The sequence below is a fragment of the Podarcis pityusensis genome, assembly GCF_964106645.2.
Source record: "Podarcis pityusensis genome assembly, chromosome: 5".
Classification (NCBI taxonomy): Eukaryota; Metazoa; Chordata; class Lepidosauria; order Squamata; family Lacertidae; genus Podarcis; species Podarcis pityusensis.
Window position 1 is genome coordinate 13,674,177 of NC_138032.1, and position 24,959 is coordinate 13,699,135.

At 46.6% G+C, this 24,959-nt stretch overlaps 1 protein-coding gene and 1 long non-coding RNA gene across 2 annotated transcripts in view; one reads left to right on the forward strand and one right to left on the reverse strand.

Moving 5' to 3' along the window:
- The window catches only part of NLGN1 (neuroligin 1), a 625,739-nt gene extending 617,627 nt beyond the window's left edge, over window positions 1-8,112 (reverse strand). The window contains exon 1 of the mRNA XM_081007897.1: window positions 7,497-8,112. The gene's annotated coding sequence lies outside the window, so the exon portion shown is untranslated. The remainder of the gene's footprint in view (window positions 1-7,496) is intronic.
- Window positions 1-24,959, forward strand: part of LOC308478528 — a 578,068-nt gene that overhangs the window by 190,255 nt on the left and 362,854 nt on the right. The window lies entirely within an intron of this gene.

The following is a 24,959-nucleotide window of genomic DNA, read 5'->3' on the forward strand; positions in this document are numbered from 1 at the left end:
TGCTCTCTTACACCAACGTGGTAGAGTGGTTAAGAGCGGTAGACTCATAATCTGGTGAACCGGGTTCGTGTCTCCGCTCCTCCACATGCAGCTGCTGGGTGACCTTGGGCTACTCACACTTCTCTGAAGTCTCTCAGCCTCACTCACCTCACAGAGTGTTTGTTGTGGGGGAGGAAGGGAAAGGAGAATGTTAGCCGCTTTGAGACTCCTTCGGGTAGTGATAAAGCGGGATATCAAATCCAAACTCTTCTTCTTCTTCTTCCATGTTGATTGCTGAGTCAACAGTGTGGACTACAAGAGGCTGCCTTGCACAGAGTCAGACCACTGATTCATCTAGCTCAGTATTGTCCTCACTCACTGGCAGGTTTTCTGGGAAGGTTGACTCCCAACCCTACCTGGAGTTGTCAGGGATTGAACCAGGGACCTTTTGAATGCAAAGCAGATGCTCTACCACTGAGCTATAACCCCTCCCTAACATAAATCAAGCCTATATGATGGATATGCTAGGAGCGGTTCAACAACCAAAGAAGCCACTTAGGCTGGAAATGGGAACCTCTGTCCTTGGAGGTCTTCAAACAGCAGCTGAGCACAAGTATCTGATAGGAATACATTAAGTCAGGTCAACTTCTCTATATTTCAACCACTCTGTCCTTCATAAACTAATCCTGAGCCAAACCCATGGGTTTTCTTTATCTTGGAGAACTTTGATCTTGCTCAGGCCTGCTTTCTGTGCAAGGGGCTAGTTGTGCATACATGTCTCTCTGACACTCCACACTAGAGCTGTGCTGTGGTGAAGAGGAGCCTGGCTGTGGCTCATAGACAGAATTGCAGTGGAAAAGGAAATGGATGGTGAACAGCCAGTGAGGGTATATTACACTGGCTGGCTGGTGATAGAGAGAGAAGTTCTGCTCAGCTCATTTTCCTCTGTGCTTGTGTTTTTGAGCTCTTCATCATGACTTCCCACATTTCTCACTGGAAGACAAGTCAGTCTCCTTGTTCTCTATCTTTAAAACAGGTGTTTTTCGTTATTTATTGATTCAACTTATCAGTAAGTATTCCCTGGGTGGCTGCCAACAAAACCATCGTTCATATCTATCATAAAATCGGCAGAAACAATAGACAACTGCAAAAAAACAAACAAAAAAATCCAATATTTGTTTCATTGACAGTATAAAATAATTTGAGACTTAAAACACAATTTAAAAGCCAAGGTGATAGAAAAGGACTTTGTCCGGTGCTGGTAAGACCACAAAGAAGGCACCAAGTGAGTCTCTCTTAAGAGAAGCATTCCATAGCTGCGGTGCCACTACCAAAAAGGCTATCCCTCTCCTTAGTGGTCACCTATCTCAGTTCTGTGTGTATGAAGAAGGATCTTAAGATTCATGTAGACATATGCAGGGAGATAAACCTAAGGCATTTTAGAGTTCTATAGATTAAATGCAGCACTTTAAATTGGGTCCCAATACCAACTCAGAGTGAGTGCAGCTGGGAAAGCACTGTCATAACATGATGAAAATACCCAGTCACAATACCCTGGGGGCTCTATTTTGAACCAACTGTAGTTTCTGGACCATTTTTAGAGGCAGCCCCATCCACAAGACATTGCAGTAGCCTATGTGAGGGGTTACCGGTTGGCATCCATCTATCTCAGGGTGGAGATAGTTACCACCCACAAATCACAAACACTCTGTGCTGAGAAGTGTGATTCTCTCCAGCCTCACATAACTCTAGCATGTTTGAATCCAAATTAGTTCATGAAAGGGTTAAACCATAGAGTAAGCTGCCCTGCCAAGCTTAGCATGTCATCACTTTCCACCTTGAGAGAAAATGGGTCACCAAGCCCAGGGCTGTCTTAAGCATATGCGGTGCCGGGGTGCAAGGACCCCCCCTCCCTGGCAGATGAAGTTGATGGACTATATGGAATTGGTGGAAATGACTGGCAGAATCCGAGACCAGGGAGAAGAGTTGGTGGAAGAAGACTGGAAAAAGTCTAAAGACTATTTACAGAAATATTGTAAAATTAATGAATGTTAGAAAAATGTTGGAATGAAATTATACGGCTTTAGTAGAAATGTTATAAGGAAATAAGTATAAATAGATTAATAGAGTATTAAAGGAAAAATAAGGTTAGAATGTGTTAAGATAATTATAGGATAGAAAACAGAGGGAGATGGAAAGGAATTGCTGAAACAATTAACAGAAGTGGAATACAAAAAGGGAGGTGTGAGGAGGTCGTGGAAATAAGTGAATGAAAGATAAGATATTGAAAATGTTTGATTTATTTTAAACTGTTTTTGTTTTGTTTTGTTAGTTTAATGTGTCTAATGTGTTTTATGTGTCAATGTTATGTAGTGTTTTTGTATTGTATCACAATACAATACAATTGTGTTGTATTGTTTTTGTAGTGTTTAAATCGTTGGAAAAGCAATAAATATTAATTAAAAAAAAAAAGACACCCCCCCCCCCCAGGTTGCCCAATCCCAGACGTGCAGGAGGGCAAAGCCAGCTGGCCGCCTCAGTGTCTCGCTGGCTTGGTCACCTCCAAACTCATGGTGCAGAAGAGCCCACTGCGGCACTCTGACCGACGGGCAGGCTTTCCCCCAGACTCAACTCTCAGGCCCTGGACTCTCGACCTGGAGCCCCTGAGAGCCCAGTGCCCAGGTGCCCCGCACCCCTAGCACCTACGGGTAAGATGGCCCTGATCAAGGCTTATAACCTCCAAGTGAGGTTATATCTCACTCTCCAAGTGGATTTCAGCATGCAAGGAGCTCTAAACTAGTCACTCCAGTGCATGGCTTTAACCAGCCTCTTTTTGTTTCAGACCAGAATGGAATCTGAAACAAATATTTTTCTCCACCAATAGTTTAGTCACTTTTACCTTTTGTAATTAAGCAGCATCTTTTCTGACTGCTGTATAGAAAAGCACCTGAATCTGACATTTGAAGAGTTTTGCAAGGAGTCCATTGTATGACTTACTAAAAACATTTGTTCTGTGTCTATGCTAGGGAAGTGAGATCGCTTGGAAAGAGCTTTTAAAAGAGGGCATTTTGGGGACTCACTGGAAGGTTTTACACATCTTTCTTTGCTGCTTGTACTGTGGTGTTAAATCTCTGCTGGGGTTCTCTCACCCAAGAGTTCTTGCCCCAAACTTGGGTCTTGGCTTCCAAGATGCCAACACTTTTCACCATAGAAACCAACAGCAGCAATACAATCCATGACACATCGACAAGGGGTAGATTTCAGGGGAGGCAACCCAGACAAAGAACTGGGTCATCTGGCTCGGAGGAACACCTGCCTGATACAACCATCCACTAAGCAGCTGAATCAAAGTGTTCATATGGCATGAATAAATACAGATTTATAGATCATAGCTTTGCATTTATCATCTTATGTGGAAGAGAAAGCATGTGTTAAACAAAACAAGGTATCCAAAGTTGAAGGAATTGGGGGGGGGGGGGTACTAAAGATTCTTCTTACTCAGGACCAATGCTGAGCATTGGGTGCAACTGCTTCCAACATCGGAAGCACTATGCCTCTGAATACCAGTTGCCCAGTAGTGGACTGTAGGGTTGAGCTATAGCACTTACTTGACCTCCCAGCAGCTGGGTCACTGCTGCTTACTAGGAGGGAGAGTGGGAAAGGCAAGGCGGAAAGGTTGGTGTTGTGCAAACACGCTAGCAAGAGCGCCATATTGGTTCTGCCAGTGTGTTTGCACAGTGCTGACCTCCCTCCTGCCTTGCCTTTCCCACTCTCCCTCCTGGGGAGGAGAGGCATCTCCACTTCTGGGAGGTCAGGTACGCGCCACAACCCCACCCCACCATCCACTACTGCAGCTGCTGGGATGCAAAAGTGGGGACGGCACTTCTGTGCACTGGTCCTGTTTGCAGGATTCCCATAGGCATCTGGTAGGCCAGTGTGAGAGCAGGATGCTGGATTAGATGGGCCTTTGGACTGATCCAGCCCACAATAACCCCAGGCGTTGAGAAACCCATCTATGTCTACTCGCATAATAGAATGCCACAGAACGTTCAGATGAACAGCTGGGAGAAGGTGGCTTTCCTAAAGCTTCTCAGCTGCTTCACACCAAAGACAAGACTTGAACCAGGGACTTCCCTTCTCACTGTTCAGTAGATGGGAGTCCATGCTAGAGAAAGCAGTCTTGAGTGCTGCAAGCCAGGCAGAATCATTCCTGCCCGTTCAGTGTAGTAGCCCCCAGCCCCAGGAACAAGCCCTCCAAGGGATGATCAGAAGCCACATAAACATTTCGCAGCAAAGCTACAAGGTAATTCTCTAGTTAAGAAATTAGTTTCATTGATTAATTATATTCAATACTCGGCGGCCTAGAGAAAGAGAGCTCACATGATGAATAGAGCCTATGTTTCTAATGATGTTTTCCTACAATGAATGATTTGTCAATACTGTTAAATGGAACTCCAGCTGAAACGTGGGGCGATATATTTAAAACAAATGATCAGAGGCAATCAGATACACAAACGTTGTCTCTAGCATCAGCTACAGAAGTGTTTCAGAAGAGGCAACGAGCAGGAACAAGGGGCTTGTGGGGGGAAGTTAGGTAAGCGTAAAATCTTTTTGTGGGCTCTTTTCTTCTTTTTGGGGGGTGGGGGATGAGAGGCTTCAGCGGCTGGGGGCTTCTGTGATTCGTCGGAAGAGGGGCTTTTAAAAAGACATTTCTTTCTGTTATTCATCCTAAATGTAAATGGTGGATTAAAAAAGGAAGAAAAAGAGGAGGGGAGACAACTCCAGCAAATCCCATTAATAAAGAAAGCATGAAAATAAAGGCAGCAGGGATGGACTGGAAGGAATATATATATATATATATATATATATATATATATATATATATCCTTCTTCTCCATCACCACTTCCTCCAGTGCTGCAGGAGCATTAAATATATTCTGCTGAAAAACTGAATGCCACAGTCCCTGTGTTTATTTAAGAGGATTGCAAAGGCTAACGCCAGAACCAGCCGACTTACTACAACATTTCACTTCCCCCCTCCTTCCCTTTTAATCAAAACATGGAATCGGATGGTCCAAACCGTGTTGCCCACTTGGGTTTTGTGCAAGTCACTAAATCAGCCCCTGTGGTGTCTTAGCTCTTTGTCTGAACCAAGAACAATGTGAATTTTTTGGTGCCCTTTTGGTGAATGGACCCATCCCATCACCCCTGTCCCTAATCACCCATGATCTTCTCATCAGATGTGCCCTCAGTTCCCCGTGGCTGTCAAGTGGCAAAGAATCGCTGGGTATTTCATATTGATGGGTTTTTTTATTTAAAAAAAACATAGCAAAAGATCTATGGTCAAACGCTACCCAGCATTTCTTGACGACACCTTTATTACCAAGAACCCTTTTAGCAATTGTTCACAGCAATTAATTATTTTGGAAATGGATGCATTAAAAAAAAGGTTAACATTTATCCTTAGAGGAGCACAAGTAATTTGTGATAGATACAGACTGCTTTATTAGCACAGAAAGATTTTATTTTAAGACAAAAAAGGACCATTAAATCCCATAAAAAGCAGAATATTTCTGCAATTAGCTGCTTGCTGAAAGCCTTGCTCTTTCCCAAGTATGAACCTGGGATATAAAATATGGCCCAGAGAGCTCACTGATGGAGACCAAGGATCTATATCGTTGAGAGGCCAAGCCTAATTTCTTTTATGTCACCTTCCCCTTGCCTCAGCTCTAACAGCTTCATTGTGTATGGTTATATCCCAGGGAGAGTTAATTGCAATTCAAATGATTCTTTGTAATGCAAATAAATTCCAGCCAGGTGTTTCCCACCATCCTTTTCTTTACACCACTTCCTGCCCCTCGTAAAAAGACCTCTACAGAGCATGTTTCAGCAGAGCGGATGAGAATCGCCCCAAGAAAGTAACATGGAAGGAAATCACCCAGGAGGGGAGAATAACTATAAGGGAAATAACAGAAATTTTATGATGATGAAGAGGAGGCCAGGTTGGGTTGGTGCCAAATCCTGCGAAGGAGATGAACTGAAGTCAAGGCAGTTGCTCCAAGGGGATGCTTTATAATCTACCAGCGCCTCTCTGTAGCCAGCGTTTGAACACTCATGCACAAATGCACAAGCACACCCATCACCACCCGTCTCTCTGACTCCTGGTGACTGATAAGCTACTGCGCTTAACTCGTTTAAAGACAACAGCGAACAGCAATGCTTATGGAAGAACCTTGTGTGGCCAGAAAGCTTGCAAACGTTCTCAGTGCAAGCATCTTATGTTTCCCAATCTCTCTTCCCAACCCTCCTCCCCTTCAGTTCATTTGCCTGATTCCACTGTCTTTCCACATCCTCTTTCCTTCCTCTGTTTCCTGGCTGCTGCTCCCAGTCATTCTTCGGCTTCCAATAACTAGCAAGCACCATGCACAGAAGATTCAGATGCACTAGCACACCCTTGTGATTCTCACTAACGCTTCTCCAGCGTGTTGCGTGGGGGTGTCTCTCACACACACCCTCCATGGGGCTTCCTCCTTGCCTCCCACAACTGCACGCTCCTCTGCCAATGCACCTCTGTCTCGCCCCCAAAAATACTTTTCTCTATCCTTCCCAAACACAGAGCCACTTATTAAGAAGCTGGTCACTAAGGAGTCAAGCCTAGGTGAAGATTGCAAAGATTGCAGCCAGAGGCTGAGAACCACAGGAGAGGACAGGTCAAGAATTCATGCATTTTAAAAGCACAGGGAGAAGAAAATGTTTGGGGAGAGTGTTACTGGAAAACTAGCCCATTCCCCAAAAAAATCCCACTGCTTCTGGCTTTTTGAAGCAAAGATTATGGGCTTTTTCTCCGCTAAGGGCAAATATGAACAGAGCCCCAAACGTACAACCAAAGCCTTAATCAATAAATGCCCCCCCTCCACTTCTACAAGGATCAAGCCGTCTCCTCCACCCTATTCTTAACTGATGGTGCTGACTCCCTCGAATTAAATGGGCTTTATTTATAAGAGCTGCAGCAAATACCTTGATATATAAAGACTTTTTAGTTCCACTTGTCAAGTTTCTCCCAGGCACATAAATAATAAAGGCCGGCTTTTGCCTGCTGCTTATGTATGCTGTGTTAATGCAGACTGCTGTGGAAGAAGAGGAAGTATACCCCAAAAAGGGGAAAGAGTGGGGCGGGTGGGAGCTGTTCCTTTAATCAGAAGATACTGGCATGTGTGTTTGAAATCCAGCTCTCCCATACAGACAAAACATGCCTGGAGCAGACATAAACTCTTATAATATTGGAGGAGGGGTGGAGGGTTAATCAGATTTAATACTAGAGCACACACAAAGACAATTCAGATATATTTTGCAGGGGAAGCATAGGAGAGACTTGGACCTGAGGTGGGGGGGGGGGACGGCGGAGAGAGAAATGAACCCCTTCTGGGGAAAGAGATGGGGAGAAAGAGGCAAGTTATTGGAAAGCCCAGATAGCTAACATGCTGGCGTCTTGGAAAGGACAGAAATAGATGCCTTACCTTATCAAACTACTCCTCCTTTTGTACCTGATCTGCAATCATAAATACTTGGAGAAGAAGAGGAAGCTAAGTTGAAGGCTGGGTCTTGTTTTAGGAAAAGAAAAAACAAGGGGGGAGCAAGCAACGTGCATGTCTTTAATGCTCCTCTTCTGGACAGGGACTCGACGGAAGAATGTGCCAAGCTGATTCCTTAGTATCCATTAGCTCCCTAGAGGATTCCAAATGTCTTGAGGAGAGGAGAGGGGAGAGGCGTCCAGGAGAGGTAGGATGGAGAGAAGAGGAGAATTTGGTGGGGAAGGGGAGGAAGGAGAAAAGAGAAAAATCGCAAAATCTCTGCCTTTCTACATCCAGCGAGGGGCTGTCGCTGCGACCGATCCTACACCAACGCCCCCCTCCCCATTCACCCCCCCCCCAAAAAAAGGAGCGGGAGAAAGGAGAATTTCAGAAGACGTGTTTCGCTACAAACTTGGCAAGCCAAACGTAGAAACACGTCGGGAGAGAGGAAATTAATTTCTAAAATTATTTGCGGAGAGAAAAGTCACTTGCAAGGAGGGGAATTGCGGCTCTGTATCTATAGATAGATATCATGCAAAATCCCCAAGGGTGATTAAAAATTATTATTATTATTATTATTTAATTTTTTTTAAAAAAAAAAAAAAGGAAGGAGAGAGGGATGGAGGGAGAAGGAGGATCAGGGAAGAGCAGCACACAGTGGCCCAAGGAGACGGGATCACGAAGGAGACAGAAGGCTGTACATCCGTAGGCAAATGGAGCATCAGCCGCTTTCCAAATTCGAGCAAAGGCTCCTGCAGTTCAGTTGCCTTTTTCACCCCCCTTCCGCTGCTGCTGCTGCTGCCGCCGCCGCCGCTGCTACCTGTAGACATAAGAGGGAGGCGCGGGCACGCTCAGGCGCGCGCGCGCGCTCACGGGCACACGCCGCTACGCGCGCCGAACAGCCTCGCAGCTGTGTGCGGAGCGCGCGCGCGAAGGGGCGCGCTTGCACAGCAGCAGCAGCAGCAGCAGCAGCCGAGGCGAGCACAATCAAAGCTGAGGAGAACAAGGAATGCATGCAGGCTTTCGTCCACCTCTAGCTTTTCCCCATCTCCATTGCATGACTGGGGAGAAGTTGCAGAGGGAGGTGGGGGGCAATCCCTGGGAAGCGAGGGGATCCCTCGCTTGGGGAGGGGTGTGTGTGTGTGTGTGTGTGTGTGTGTGTGTGTGCCTGCACGCGCCTGCGCGCAAAGCCCTCGTCCAACCCGCCCCCGCTGTTAGCGTTCACTAACACACACCCCCACATACACACACACACACATATGCATGCACACACCTCCCGTTTTTCCGCTTTGGCTGGCAGCAGCGTGGTGGCAGCACTGAGGGTGACAAAGGTCCCGGCGTCAACTGTGACGTGGAACAGGGAAATTAAAGAAAAACGGGGCGGAGGAGGGGGGGGGATCCACACTGTTTCTGTGTGTGTGTGTGTGTGTGTGTGTGTGTGTGTGTGTGTTTCGGGCCGGGGGTGGAGACGGAGGGAGGCAGCAGCAGCGTCTCTGCAAATGCTGGCCTTGAAAGTCCGTCCTCATCCTTTCTCTCCCCCAATATTCTTGTGCAGAGGTGGAACTTCCAGAGAGAGAAGCAGCCGGCAGTATAGAATCGCGGAGTTGGAAGGGAACCCTCGGGGTCATCTAGTCCAACCTCCCGCAATGCAAGAATTTCATCTCCTTCGTGCATGGCAGATGGCCACCCAACCTCCGCTTAAAAACCTCCATTGTAGGAGAAATCCACACACTCACCACAAGGGAGCCTATTCTAGTGTCGAACTGCACTTACTGTCAGAAAGTTCTTCCTGATGCTTAGTCGGAACCTCCTTTTTTGTAACTCGAATCCACATCTTCCGTGTGACAGCCCTTCAGATATTTGAAGATGGCTATTATCTCCTCTCAGTCTCCTTTTATCCAGGCTAAACATACTCAGCTCCCTCAACAGTTCCTCATAAGGCTTGTCTTGTCTTCCAGACCCTTGACCATCTTGGTCAACCCTTCTCAGCACACATTCCAGCTTGTCAACATCCTTCTTAAATTGTGCTGCCCAGAATGGGATACAGTATTCTAGTTGTGGGTGCCAACTTGAATAAAATATTGTGGGGACCCAGATAAGCCACACCCCGCATAATCGATCGCATGACACAGTGTGCGCATACCACTGTGCCCATCAACTTTGTGGGGGCCCAGATCCCTCAAATATTTTATTGTGAGGGCCCAGCCCCTAGGAGTTGGCTCCTATGCCAAGACAGAATAGAGTGGAACTATTACTTCCCTTGATATGGACAAGGAGTCAGCAAACTTTTTCAGCAGGGGGCCGGTCCACTGTCCCTCAGACCTTGTGGGGGGCCGGACTATTCTTTGGGGGGGAGAGAACAAATTCCTATGCCCCACAAATAACTCAGAGATGCATTTTAAATAAATGCACACATTCTACTCGTGTCAAAACACGCTGATTCCTGGACCGTCTGTGGGCTGGATTTAGAAGTTGATTGGGCCACATCTAGCCCCTGGGCCTTAGTTTGCCTATCTGGACACTATCCTTCCATTTACTGCACCAAGCACACATTTAAAGCACATGACTTCTCCCCTCAGAGAATCCCGGGAACTGTACCTCTGTGAATGAAGGGGGGAACTACAGTTCCTATGGTTCTTTGGGGAAGCCGTGTGCTTTAATTGTGTCAAAGGCATGTTGTTAGACATGTTTCAGCTGTTCACATTTAAAAGAAAAATTCCCTTTCTGAAACAACAGGCGCAGCCATTCTTCCACATTTGCACTTCTCTAACTGTGCTGCGGTTCTCCAGCCAAGTAATGTGTGCAAAAATGCATATACTAGGATGAGGTGTGCACTTTTGTTCAGTGGTATAGTGCTTCATCCATCCACAGCAGTGACCAGAGGAGAATTGACTGCTGGGAGGTGCACAGCAAAAAGAAACACTGTATTTTTCGCTCCATAAGACGCACCTTTTTCTTCCTAAAAAGTAAGGGGAAATGTCTGTGTGTCTTATGGAGCAAATGTGTGGGCCCTGGAGCCTAATTGCCCAGGGGAGAAAAGCAGATCATGCTTTTTTTAAAAAGAAAGAAAGAAGGAAGTGGGTGTTGAAACAAAGCCGCTAATTAGCAAGCGATTGGGGAGGGAGATAAGGGATGCTAGCAATAAAGGAGGCTGCCTGGGAGGGGGGAGGTAAAGACAATGAACTTGCAAGGAGAGGAGACAGGAAGACTAAAGAAATGAGGAGAGAAATTAGAAGAAGAGGAGGACCAAAAAACTGCTCCAGCTAAGGAAAAGACACTAAGGCAAACAAGGGAAGGGAGTGTTGAAAGGAAGCAGCTGATGGGCAAGCAATCGGGGAGGGAGATAAGGGATGCTAGAGATAAAGGAGGCTGCCTGGGAGAGGGGAGGTAAAAGCCCATGGATCCTCAGGATTTTTGCATTGGGTTACCTCAAATTCACCTTCAGATCACATAGCATGTCCATGGCTACAGCCTGCACCAAAAAATCACGCACCCACTCTTGTGTGGGGCCGCAATGGCACAAAAACATGGTTACAAAGCACGGATCCACATGGATCCTCAGGACTTTTGCACTGGGCTACCCCAAACTCACCATCAAATCACATGTCTGTGGCCACAGTATGAACCACAAAAATCATACATCCACTGTTTCATTCATTTTTTTTCTTGTTTTCCTCCTCTCAAAACTAGTTGTGCCTTATGGTCAGGTGCATCTTATGGCAGCATCAGCACAACTGGATGCCTTCAAAACATAGAATCATAGAATTATGGAGTTGGAAGGGACCATGATGATCATCTAAGTCCAACCCCCTGCAATGCAAGAATATGCAACCATCTCATATACAGTGATTGAACCTGCAACCTTGGCATCATCAGCACCACACTCTAACCAACTGAGCTATCCTCCCACATCAGTCTCTACAACCAAAGCAGGCACTCTAACTCTACAACACCCCCGAAGGCGCACTCTTCCATTGCCAGACGTCTGTGCCAATAACAACTGCTTCTGAACATGGAAGCCCTGAAGAGCCATCGTGACTAAAGATTATGGGGACTGAAGTGAAGGGCTCTATATCAGTGATAGAGCATCTGCTTTCCACAGCACCACTAGGTGGGGATGGGAATGTCCCCTGCCTGAAACCCTGGAGAGCCACTTCTGGTTAGTCCCCAGAAAAGTTCCCCTACAAAGAAATGTAGCCTTCTTGCTGAAGAAAAAGATTCCCCACAGAACAGAATGGTGGGAGCAGGACACTGGACCAAATTGGCCTTTGGTGTGATCAAGCATTGGCTCTTACTGTGCTCATATGTTCATAACTCCATCATAAGATGTGGTGGGACAAATGGCAGCTGCTTCCAAGGTCCCTGAATGCAAAACATATGGGGACTCTGAACCTGTCTGTTTGAGGATGCTCCATAGATAATTCAGCTACAGCTCTTCTGCTACACTGCCACCAATGCCAGCCACCTGGAATACAAACCAGGAAGCTCTTATGGCCTACAGGTGGGACGTTGGATGACCATTTGGACATCGGTGGCCTAGATATAATGTGTGAATCTGACCGTCGTCCAGGTTCCTCTTAGCGCTTGCAAATACACACCAAGAGCTCTTTTGTGAGAAAAAGGCAGAATAGCCCAACTGTTCAATCACTGCAAATGGACAAGCAGACGGGACGGAATATTGTATTCTTTTAGCGGTGGTATCGGATACATGGCAGGCTGGCCATTCTGCAGAGATTCCAAAAGATATCCCGCTTCCATGCGGTAACAGCCCTTTGTTGTCCGTGTGACATTGGGGCCTTAAACCAGAAATCTGGGCCAGCCGTGCCAAAAATGTGCTGCCTTTTTAGATGGCCAGATAAAATTGTGATTTAACACCAGGGAAATGTGAAGAGTTTGGACGGGGCTCCTTCTCTTTTACATGCCAGCTTCTAATTTCTTTGGAAACAGGGTCAGACATCCCATCTGCCGTACGGCCTGAGACGAGGTTGACTCAGTCGCATGGAGAATGGGAGCCTTCTGCAGGGACCAGCTTAATCTAATCTCAGAAAAACAGGTGAGGCTCTTCTTCCTTCTGCTGGTGCCTCAAGCACAAATGGATGCCCGTCTCCTGACTCAGCTGTGGGCGAACGCCAGAGGGAGAAACCCAGAGATTTAATCACAGGTTTGTGATGCTGCATGTAATAAAAATCAGTGGAAGCTGGACCGTTAAGGCAAGTGGGGCATTGGGCAGCTTTCGGTGGCTCCAGAAGCCCACACACCAGTGTCTGTTAAGAAGTGTCTGTCCGCAGGATCAGTCCAGTCCAGCTACCTGTTCCCACAGTGGCCAATCAGATGCCTGTGAGAAAGGGGCAAGCAGGATCTGGGCACAAGAGCACTCTACCATTCTGCAATTTCCAGCAACTGGACTGCAGAAGCATATCTCCTCCAACCCATGGAGGCAGCTTATAGTCCTCATGTATTGCAAAATGCCCTGTGATTTTCAGATGAAGGGCAGTATGGGAATTTAATAAACAATAAGAACTGTAACTATTGATAGCCTTATCCTCCATGGATTTCTGGCTTGTTCTGGGAAGCTGCCCGCCATGTATTTCCCATAATGCTCTGGAGAACCAAACATGGCAGTAAGCATTCCTGGGCAATTGTGAGAAACTTAACATGGCAAGTGGCTTGCCAGATTTAGCCACTGTTGCAACGTAAGTCTGCGTTGATATGGGCAGACTACCCACAGCACATAACTCTGTGCTTAAAAGCTTGCAAGACTGCCAATATGTTGTGGGACCAGGTTTAAGGTTCTTGTATTATGGACCCTCCAAGTGTCCCTATTTTGCAGGGACAGTCCCGGATTTACAGAAGCCGTCCTGGTTTCTGATTCGATCCCGGAATGTCCTGCTTTTCCTTAGGACGTCCCGATTTTCACTGGAGAAATGTTGGAGGGTATGGAGTTATGCGACCACTGAACCAAGGAGATAAGTATACAACCTTTAGAAGACATCTGAAGGCAGCCCTGTGTAGGGAAGTTTTCTAATGTTTAAAGTCTTATGATGTTTTTATGTATGTTGGAAGCTGCCCAGAGTGGCTGGGGCAACCCATTCAGATGGGCAGGGTAATGATGATGATGATGATGATGATGAATAGGACATCCCCATTTTCATCAGAGAAATGTTGGAGGGTATGGTATAAATTTCCAAGGACCCTAGTAAGCTATTTTATGAACTACCTGGTTCCTTATATCCCTGCCTCAATAATGAGATTGTGGGGGCGGGGGGGGGGTCCCTGTTGTTGGTTCCCCAAGGCTCAGATGCATGATGCATAACTATCAGAAGCCATGCAATTCATTTCCCCACTGAGATTAGACAGCTGAACCTCAAGCACATGGCAAAGACTTACTTATTCCAGCAGGCATTTTAAGGCAGGACTCAGGTTCATGTTTCATTCTATTGTGACTTCTGGTTGTTTTATTCTGTGTATGGTTTATTTTTACGCACACCACCTAGAAAGGCTAAGAATCAAGCAGCATCTAAATGCTTTAAATAAACAAATACAATTTACGATGCAGCAAAGGGTAGCGGGGAACACTGATGGGGAAGGACCACAGTTCACTGGTAAAGCATCAGGCAGATGGTTCGAAGTTCAGCCCCCAGAATCTCCAGGTAGGTCTGGGAAAAATTGTTGCCTGAAACCCTGGAGAGTCACTGCCAGTCAGTGTAGACAATACAGAGAAAGATGGACCACTGGTATCAGTCAGTATAAGGCAGTTTCTAGGATGGTCACCTTGCTGGGGCTTCTCAAACATGGAGCAGACCCCGACTAATGCGATGAGGAAATTGTAATTATTTATATCGCAGCATCCATGCTCACAGCATTTTAATATGCTTAAAAAAAAGGGAGGTCACTGTCCTTTGAAGCTTGCAGTCTGAAATTCTGAAACAGAAGAGACGGCGGTGTGGAGGGAAAAGAGAAAGAGAGCACTACCTCTCTCTTAAATAAAAAGGCTGAAATCCAATTCAGGAGCAACTAGCAAGGACAACATAAAGTCATTTTGAACCACAAATAGAGCCCTGGTGTTTTTTCCCCCCCAGCCGGTAATCACAAGTCTCTCTGCTACCCTGTGGATCTTTCCAAGTTTCTTAATTCTGAATCAGAGAAACCTCACTAGAATTTAGAAAGGATAATGAGAAATAATTGCCTGTTTAAATATCTGAGAGAGGGGGAGGAAGACTTCTGTAATCATTATCTCGGTTTTCAGAAGACGTGGAAAATGAAGGGGACTGGGCCAACAGAAAACGGAGTTACACACTCACCAGCACACACATTGGGTTGTACGAGCTTAATCAACATGGTGTCCTCTACCACCATCCCTGATGACTGACCATGGGCTGATGGGAACTGGAGTCCTACAATATCTGGGTGATCCCACAGTAGCCACCTCTGGTTTGGGAATAATGTGTTCTAATAAAGTGGTGTTTTTACAGCGATTGTTTAAAGGACAATAGAGGCCAAATGTTCATTGCAGCAGGAAGTACTTAAAGAGGGAATGCTTCTTTTGCTAAGTTCTGGAAATGTACCGAGGGACACTATAAATATTTATATAGTTTTGTTTGGGGTCATTGTGCTTGTGGAGGTAAAGGATGGCCGTGCAAGCCTAGCCTTTATAAAAGAGATACGTTGTACGTGTAAATAAAAATCGTGGACAGTATCCAACCATTCCAAGCAAGGGTTTCTGCTTGTTCAACAGATTTCCCCAGCTCATCTCCCTGCATGCGCCCCACATTCTCCCTGAGTCTGCTCTGGAAGGTTGGGGGGGACCCCTGAAACAGATTTAGGGGGCGATCAAACCTATCCATTCTGAAGGAAATCAGCCCTGAGTGCTCACTGGAAGGACAGATCCTGAAGCTGAGACTCCAATACTTTGGCCACCTCATGAGAAGAGAAGACTTCCTGGAAAAGACCCTGATGTTGGGAAAGATGGAGGGCACAAGGAGAAGGGGACGACAGAGGACGAGATGGTGTGACAGTGTTCTCGAAGCTACCAGCATGAGTTTGACCAAACTGCGGGAGGCAGTGGAAGACAGGAGTGCCTGGTGTGCTCTGGTCACGAAGAGTTGGACACGACTAAACGACTAAACAATAACAACAGGGAAAGGAGAGCAGAAAAAAGTTCTGTTTTCACAAGCAGGAATCTTTGTGCTGGTAGAACATGTTCCATAGCAATACATTCCATGGAGACTGGTCATTCATGCCTCATCCAGCCCCTAGCTGCCTACCCCTCTACTTACAGCCTGTCTTGGTGGACTGGCACATCCTGCTCCTTCATCTCAGTGCTGCCCCTTGTAGGCACATCCTGCTCCTTCATCTCAGTGCTGCCTCCCCTCAGCAGGGAGGAAGATGGAGACAAGTTGGCGCTGCCTATCATTGGCTCTGGCTCCACCAGCTGTTGCACTCCCTGACATCTGCCGACATTGCCTACTGCCCACAGTCAGCAGTTTTGTGTGCATCATTAGAAGGGGCTGAAGATCAGGAAGACCAAACGGTAACAGTAAGGAAGATAGGAAATGGGAGCTAAGAAGGTAACAAGACTAATGCAGACAAAGGGAGTTTAAAAGGAGAGGTGATTTTGCGGGCCCTCCGTCAGGGAGTGTCATGGACTGGCTGGATGCAAAGCATCGGTGGGAGGCACCAGCTGGGGAACCCCCATGGGAAGAAGGCTCAGAGCCAGGGGAATGGTGGTAAGAGGGAGAAGACTGGGGAGGGGTGGGTAGAGGTGTCAGAAGCTGGAGGGGCAACAGGGTTTAGTGAGCAGGAAGAGTCTGTGGCAGAGAGCAGTTCAGACTCTGATGCTTAAGCAGAGGCTGGAGAGTAAGGGAGGGTCAAGAGGCTGCTGAAGAATCCAGGGAGCCTGCCTTTCCTGCTGTGACCAGCTTCCCTCCTCCCTGGTCTCTGAGAACATACAGAGAAAGGAAAAGAGAAGGACAGAGATTAGTTGTGCGCAGACTCAGTTTGAGACTGTGTGGGAGAAATCCTGGAGAGGTGGAGCCTTAGAGGGGGGTGGGACCTTCAGTCCTCACAACTGCTTCATCGGGCAAGACCTCCTAGGAAGAGTCTCTGAGACCATTAGGCCTGACCAGTGGTTTCTTTCCTTGAATGAAGATTTAACTTCACTGGCCTCAGGTGATCTTTTGTTGCTGACCTACGCCCGACTCAAGTCCCGATAGGGAGCTGCCTTTAACTGACTGTGTTCTGGTGGAATAATTAGCTACCAAAGAGTGCTGCATTCATAGATCTTGTGATGGCCTGGGATTCGGACTCAGAGGCTGAACCTGAGGAATCCCAGCCTGCACAGGAGTCCCCGCCTCCAGAACCAGCTGAGCCGGGGCTGGGGCCTGAGCCTGAAGGGTCCTCACCTGTGCTGGATCCTCAGGTGCAGGCACCAGCTGAGTCTGCTCTGACCCCTGAGGTGATGGAGGACCCATTGCCTCCAGGTGCTCCACTCTCAGCCCCGTCAGGGGAAGAGGAGGTTGCCTCTGGGTCCGGTAATCCTCCAGCCTCTCCTGAGCTGCAGAGGCTCAGGGCAGAGAGGCGGAGGGAACTAAGATCCTGCAGGAGGAGTGCTCGCCTCCAGGCCAGGAGAGGTGAGTCACCTATGGACCGGGGCCACCCTATGCCTCGGGGCAGATAAAAGCCAGTCAGCCCCAGTCCCAGGTTGCGGGAGCAACGTTGTTGCTAGCCTGTTCCTGCCCGCACCCTGTCCTGCTCTTCTGCCAGAGTTCCTGACCCCACCCGACTCCCCACCTTGGACCCAGCTACAGCTTTGATGGACAGCCTCCATACCGCACCATCGACCTCGGACTGGACTCAGACCTCGCCTCTCGGTTAGCCCTCGGGACCAGCACAGATCTACTCCATCGGTTACACTAGATGATCTTTATTGCTCCTCTTGCTCTGTGTTAATGTTATGTGAAATAACCTCAGCCTCATCAGGGCCTCCCCCGTCTTCTCTAGCGCAGCCACGAGGAAGAGACCAGAACCTTTCACTTCCACTTTTTACTAACCACAGTTTAGTGTTCTGTATGAACCCAGACAAACTGGGGTTGTTCTTAAGGATGTGTGTGCAGAGGTAGACTTTTCTAACGGCATCTCGTTTAACAAATGCCGTTTATTCCTCTTTGAGGAGGCGATTGGAAAAGACGATAGGCCAGATGGGTCTCATTTGTAATTAAAACTTGGAAGGCAATTTGATAGTGCAGGAGCAAAAAATAAAACGGGGGGGGGGGAGGAAGCAGTGGGATAAAATAAATCATCTGCTGCAATATATTATTAACTGTACAAAGCAAAGAGCCTTTCTTAACAGCATGAAATTGAATTGAAGCCTAGCTCGTACATAAGGATCTTTATGGGAGCAAGCTGAACACCATGCTTCAGGATGGACTTAGCTCCTCGGCTTGTGAGCAAACAGGGAGTTTTTCACACTCCAGAAATAAATTCACTCGGCCCAAGAATTTCCATCAGTTACTGAGTTATGTTCTCCCATAGGAAGGTGGCTCATACTAAGTCAGACCATTGGTCCATCTACCTCACTGCTGTCTCCTCTAAGTGGCTGCAGCTTTTCAGACTGGGGTTTCAGACAGGGGTCCCTCCCAGCCCTGCCTAGATGACAGGGATTGAATCTGGTGCCTTCTGCATGCAAAGCAGATGCTCTGTCACTGAGCCACAGTCTTCACACAATGACTGGTGCTCATTGTCTTAGAAAAGTACTTTGTGGAAGTATTGGGTGAATGTTTTTCTAAGGTAATGGACATACAGTGGTACCTCTGATTGCGAATGGGATGCATTCCGGAGGCCCGTTTGCAACATGAAAAGAGCGCAACCCACAGCGGCGCATCTGCACATGCACGAGTTGCGATTGGCCACTTCTGCGCATGCATGTGACGTCATTTTGTGCTTCTGTGCATGTGTGAGCGGCGAAACCCGGAAGTAACCCTTTCTGGTACTTCGGGGTCGCTGTGGGACGTAATCTGAAAGAACGTAACATGAAGCAGATGTAACATGAGGTATGACTGTACAGTCGTACCTTGGTTCTCGAACTTAATCCATTCCGTGAGTCTGCCCGACTTCCGCAAATGTTCGAAAACCAAGGCACAGCTTCCGATTGGCTGCAGGAGCTTCCTGCACTCAAGCGGAAGCCGCAGAAGTCACGTCGGACGTTCGGCTTCCAAAAAAAGGGTTCGCAAACCGGAACACTCACTCCCAGGTTTGCGGTGTTTGGGAGCCAAAACGTTTGAGTCGCAAGGCGTTCCAGAACCAAGGTATGACTGTATATAGGTGAATAAACATGCATGTGATGCTTTAAAATAATAATAATGCAGAAACCCCTTCTGAAGAATAAGGGTGGGCCAAGATTATTAGCCAAATCTAATTTCAGTTTGAAAGCAGTGCTAAGGACTATGGGGCACTGGAAAGTTTGCATCCTATGTCATTTAGGTTGTGAACCACCCTACAGATGAATACATATTAAATAAATAATAATAAAATAATGGAGAGAACTAAGGATGAGGGAGAAATTCTGTTCTGTTTACACTTAAAGGCAAGCCTACCAAATCCACACTTTCTGAAATGATCCATGAGCTGGAATGCAGCCATCTTTCAAAATTTGCATGTTTCCCACTGTTGCAATGTGGTTCTCCAGCTAAGCGTTACACACAAAAATCCGTATGTGCAGGAAAGTGTGCATAAATATGCACATTATTAGTGAAAACAACATGCAAAGATGTGTTCTGTCAGGGAAATTTGCTTAGCAAAATTGTGTATATTGGGAGAAATTTGTATGGACTTGTTTATGTAAAAATAAATCACAAGCTGATGTGGAAATGTGGTGAGATAAAATTAAACTTGAAAAGCATGTGAAACTGAAATGTACAGATTCTCCCATCTCTAGATGGCACTCACCTAATCTCATGTGGAGCTGAATTCCACAAGGGCAGGGCCACTGGTGAGAAGACCCTGCTCTGTGTGCCCACCAGCTTAGGTGGCACAAGACAGGCTACATGGCACACACAGCTCCTGTTCTCCATCACCTTACTGCTACTCTCTGCTCACTCTCTCTAGCATCTGCTGCCTCAGGCAACTGCCTCATCTCGCCTAACAGTAGGGCCGGGCCCTCCTGAAGATATTCTCTAAGGGATCTGGCAGAGGAGGCTGGGTACCCTCTGGCTACTTCAGGCACTGGGATATGTACGTGACAGCCCATAAGAGAAATCAGTTTTGCAAATGCATCAATTATTGCATGGCCATGGCAGTGTTAACACAAGAAGAGCCTGCTGGATCAGACCAATGACCCATCTAGTCCAGCACCCTGGGGTGGATCTACACACAGCAGGGGAAACCGCTTTGTAAAATCGCATAGAAATGTTTTGTGTTCTACAGCACCACCTGGTGTTGCATGTTTATAACGCATCCAAAACGCTGTTTTTTGAGTAATGCAGCTGAGTCCCTGTTCTCACAGCGGCCAAGTGGGAAAGCTGTGAGGAGAATCTGAGCTCAAGAGCACTTTCCCCTCCTGTGGTTTCTAGCAACCGGCGTTCAGAAACATCGCCGCCTCCAGCTGTGGAGGCAGAGCAGAGCCATCATGCAATCTCACGCAGCATCTTAAGGAAGTTTCTGACATGTACATGGAGTAAAGAGTACTCCATACCAGAGGCCTAACAGGGCTCGGGGACGATTAATACACTCCCGTTGGTTAGAATTCTGTTGCTTCCTCAAACACCTCCTGTAGTATCACACGTCTCATTTCCATATCTGAGAATTCCAGATTCTGCTAGATGTGAGGGAGATTTGTGATTGTCCTTAGACTCTGCCTGACATTACTATGCACGCTTTTTTTTTTTTACTTGCCACCAGTGCATTTGTGCCGTTTTCATCCTTTTAGCAGAAATGGCACAGAGGGAAACTTTGAACATTCGGAGAATCTCTAAAAGCACATGAGTAGTGATTATGTAATCCCCACATGGTGAGCTGGGAGTCTTGCTCTCCCCCCAGAATACAGCAGTCTGGTGGTACTACAAGCCTAATATGCAATGCATTCCTCTCCTCCAATTATTGTTTGCCCGCAATCCCCCTGCCCGCAAAAAAAACAAAACCTGGCCTCATTTTGTGGAGACCAGACTAGCTTGCACATTAGGCAAATTAGGCATATGTTCAGGATGCGTTGTAAGTAGGGCAAACCTTCCCAAACTCTGTCCAAGGACGTGCCAGTGTGCCCTGACATAATAGCTCACGTGCTACATTAAATAAATGGATGACATGACTGGAAGCTCCTGAAAGAGTACGAGTCTGAAGTGAGGAGGCAATCACTCCCAGCTCAGAGAAGCAGCAGGATTTCCCAGGCCTCAGAGGAGGGATTCTGTTGTGCCTCTGCATGAGTCGCCACTCTGGGTTTCCCTCCTCCCAGCCAAGAGGCATACCATTCAATAGTGGTGGTGTTGTTGTTGTTTAGTCGTTTGGTCTTGTCCGACTCTTCGTGACCCCATGGACCAGAGCACGCCAGGCACTCCTGTCTTCCACTGCCTCCTGCAGTTTGGTCAAACTCATGCTGGTAGCTTCAAGAACACTGTCCAACCATCTCGTCCTCTGTCTTCCCCTTCTCCTTGTACCCTCAATCTTTCCCAACATCAGGGTCTTTTCCAGGGAGTCTTCTCTTCTCATGAGATGGCCATAGTATTGGAGCCTCAGCTTCAGGATCTGTCCTTCCAGTGAGCACTCAGGGCTGATTTCCTTCAGAATGGTTTGATCTTCTTGCAGTCCATGGGACTCTCAAGAGTCTCCTCCAACACCATAATTCAAAAGCATCAGTTCTTCAGCAATCAGCCTTCTTTATGGTCCAGCTCTCACTTCCATACATGACTACTGGGAAAACCATAGCTTTAACTATATGGACCTTTGTTGGCAAGGTGACGTCTCTGCTTTTTAAGATGCTGTCTAGGTTTGTCATTGCTTTTCTCCCATTCAATAGTAACAGTAAACAGCTGTGGACTAAAATCCCTGGGGGATTAGGGGCCCCAAAGCTTCAGTTTCATAGTAGATCTGCCCCTACTTAAGAGGAGGTCTTCTGAGGCCCCCTCCACACTTTTGTTACATTTTTTTTTTTACATTGTAACAAAATTGCACCATCAATTTGACTCCAGAACGAAAAGAATCAAACTGTGCTTAACTATCAGAAGTCTGGGAAACAACAGTCTGAGATGAACAGATGAATTGCCAGCAGATCTGACAAAAGTGTTGAGCAAGATACCACTTAAAGGATATATTGCTCATTATTTTTCCTTACTCCCCTTATTTTATATATTATTATTATTATTTATACCCCGCCCATCTGACTGAGTTGCCGCAGCCACTCTGGGTGGCTACCGACATATATAAGAACAAAATAAAACGTCAAAGATTACTAATAAAAATCTGATCCAATATAAAAAGTCACAATAACTTTAAAATAAACAACGTATATCAAATAAAGCAATGTTCAATAATCCCTTACCAAATTAGTTTGACTTTCCATGCTTGTTTCAGCTGTATTTTTTTTTTTAAATGACTTGTTCTACCATTCCCTAACCATAATAATTTATTTTACCAGTGTTTTGGCTTTTGCTTGGTGTTGCAATTAAAGTGGGAGGTTGTCTGGCTTTGTCATTCATTGCATTCATATTGAACTGGGTGAGGAAACCTTTCTCAGTCCAGAGGCCAATTTCCCTTCCGGGCAACTTTCCAGGGGCCACATGCTACATTTCTGAAGGAGAAAGTGGGCAGACCAACAAATGTCAACTTCACCTTTGTACAGTAGCCCAGTTTCTACACAACAAACACCCTCTCTATCCTCCATCCAGGCAGAGGTGGTTTTAAGGTAGCATGACCAGTACACCACAGAGGGCACCACAACAATGATGTAGAATGGAGTGCAGGAACTGTAGCATCGCGCAAAGTCCGCCACTAATCCAGGCAAGCAAGAGGCGACATCAGAGTTCAATGACACATGCCAGTCCAGCAAAAATAACTCAAGAAGGGTGTAGGGCCGGGCTGTTGAAAGGTGGGGCCTAGGGATAGGGCTGGACAGGAAGTGTGGCCTGGCCTGAAGGCCAGATAGATAGGTTTGGCATAGGGATGTGTATAGATGCTAGAGGAGTATATATTTATTAGATATTATCCTTCCTTTCTCAGGTTTGTGAGTTCAACAGAGTGCATCCCTTTGCTGCTAAAAGGGAACCTGAGATAGGCTAGTTTTTGCCTTTTAGGTTTAAGTAATCCAGGATGCTTTAAGGCAGACTGGATTCTTTTGATATTTCCCCCTTTAAACAATAATCATACAAACCGTCTTGTAGAGGGTAAAAATAACATCGACTCACTCAGAATACTTGTTGAAGAATCACAGATAGCAGCAGCTTTGCTGAGGCAGGCTTAAAATGGTAATCCAGTTACAAAGACCTATTTTAGTCTAGCTTAAAAATGGAGTGGCTCAGATTTAGCATATGTTCTACAATGCTGGAATGAGGTGGAAGAGCAAAAAGGAAGTGCCAGGTGAGGAGATTCTATGTGGCTACAGTTCTCCCCCTGTCAGGGCACAGTGGGAGGTCTCTAAGAGTTCTCTCTAGTAAATTTACAGGAAAACTCTGTGAGCTTCAGCTGCCACCATGTGCCTATCTAGCAAGCATGCCTTGTTGGTTTGACTGCATTGTAAATACAGTCGTACCTTGGTGGCCGAACACCTTGGGGCTCAAACATTACAGCTCCCAAACGACTGAAAACCAGAAGTGAGAGTTCCAGTTTTCAAACTTTTTTTGGAAACCGAATGTCCGGCGCGGCTTCCGCTATTGTTTCTGGCGCACCTGCACAATGAGAAACCAATCAGAAGCTGTGCCTTGGTTTCCAAACGTTTCATAAATCGAACAGACTTCTGGAATGGATTCCGTTCAACTTCCGAGGTACAGTCGTACCTTAGTTGCCGAACGCCTTGGAACTCGTATGTTTCTGCTCCTGAACGATCAGAAACTGGAAATGAGTGCTCCAGTTTTCGAACAATTTTCTGAAGCTCCATGTCCGGTGTGGCTTCTGCGACTTTGGATGCTCCTGCAGCCAATCAGAAGCCATGCCTTGGTTTTTTAACAATTCCAGGAGTCGAATGAACTCCTGGAACACATTCTGTTTGAGAATCAAGGTACAACTGTATCCCACACTTGGAGGGACGCAACCAGCCCCTGGACCTGAGGTTCTCCATCCTTCATATGGTCTGAAGACTGAGGAAGAAGGAATCAAATGGAATGGAAGGACAACCGATCACGATCATTGTTTTTCTTCCAAGATGTCTCCCATCCATCTGTAAACAAGTGTGTGTGTGCGCGCATCAAAAATCTGCCTTAAAACAAACCAGCTGTGATTTCAACCAGTGGGGTTGGGGAAAGAACATTTCAGGAGAGGGCCTTGGGATGGATAAGAAGCAAAGTGGTAATTGCGAGAGGGAGCTTAAACAAGAGCAGCCGGAGACTCTTGCTTTCAAGCACAGGAAACTTCACTGCAAATTAAGTCCCGTTTCCTCCACAAGCTGCTTCAGAATGACAGCTCTGACAGACATACAGATTGTTTACAGTCCTGAGGGCTTTTTGTGTGGGCGCGCACGGTTGTAAACGCTCCCACAATGCACTCAGCTACACCCTGTGACGTAACCACTCGATTATGACCAACTTCTCCTGCTTAACGTAGCTTGTAATTGGAACGCACTAGTGGGTATAGTAAATAATAATAATAGCCTGTTGGGAAACTGCAGGTGCCTCACCTTAGCCCAGGCCTGCAGAAGCTGGGTAGACCAGGGATGCGTAATAAACACCTGATGAACTTATTGTTGGCTAGTCCAGAGGCCTCAAAAGCACCAAAGTGCCAAACATCAAACGGTAAGGATGGGCTGAGAAGCCTAATATACACATTTTTTTCCAAAGTGCCTTTTGATAATATAATTCACTTTCTAATGTTAATTTCACTAATACATGCATTTCACGCACATTTTACCCTAGGATGGGAATTCTTGGCTGGGAAAACTGCATCGCGAAATTCAGAGAAGAGCCCTTTTTGAAGAATAACTGTGTTTTTGGCTTCAGAAAGTGCAGATTAGGTAGGTTTGCCCAGCGGTTCCCTCACTGCAAGAAGCAAAGCTACAGGGAACCAAGCAGAGGGCCTTCTCAGTAGTGGCGCCAGCCCTGTGGAACACCCTCCCATCATATGTCAAAGAAATAAACAACTACCTGACATTTAGAAGACATCTGAAGGCAGCCCTGTTCAGAGAAGTTTTTAATGTGTGACATTTTAATGTATGTTTAATCTTTGTTGGAAGCCGCCCAGAGTGGCTGGGGAAACCCAGCCAGATGGGCGGGCTAC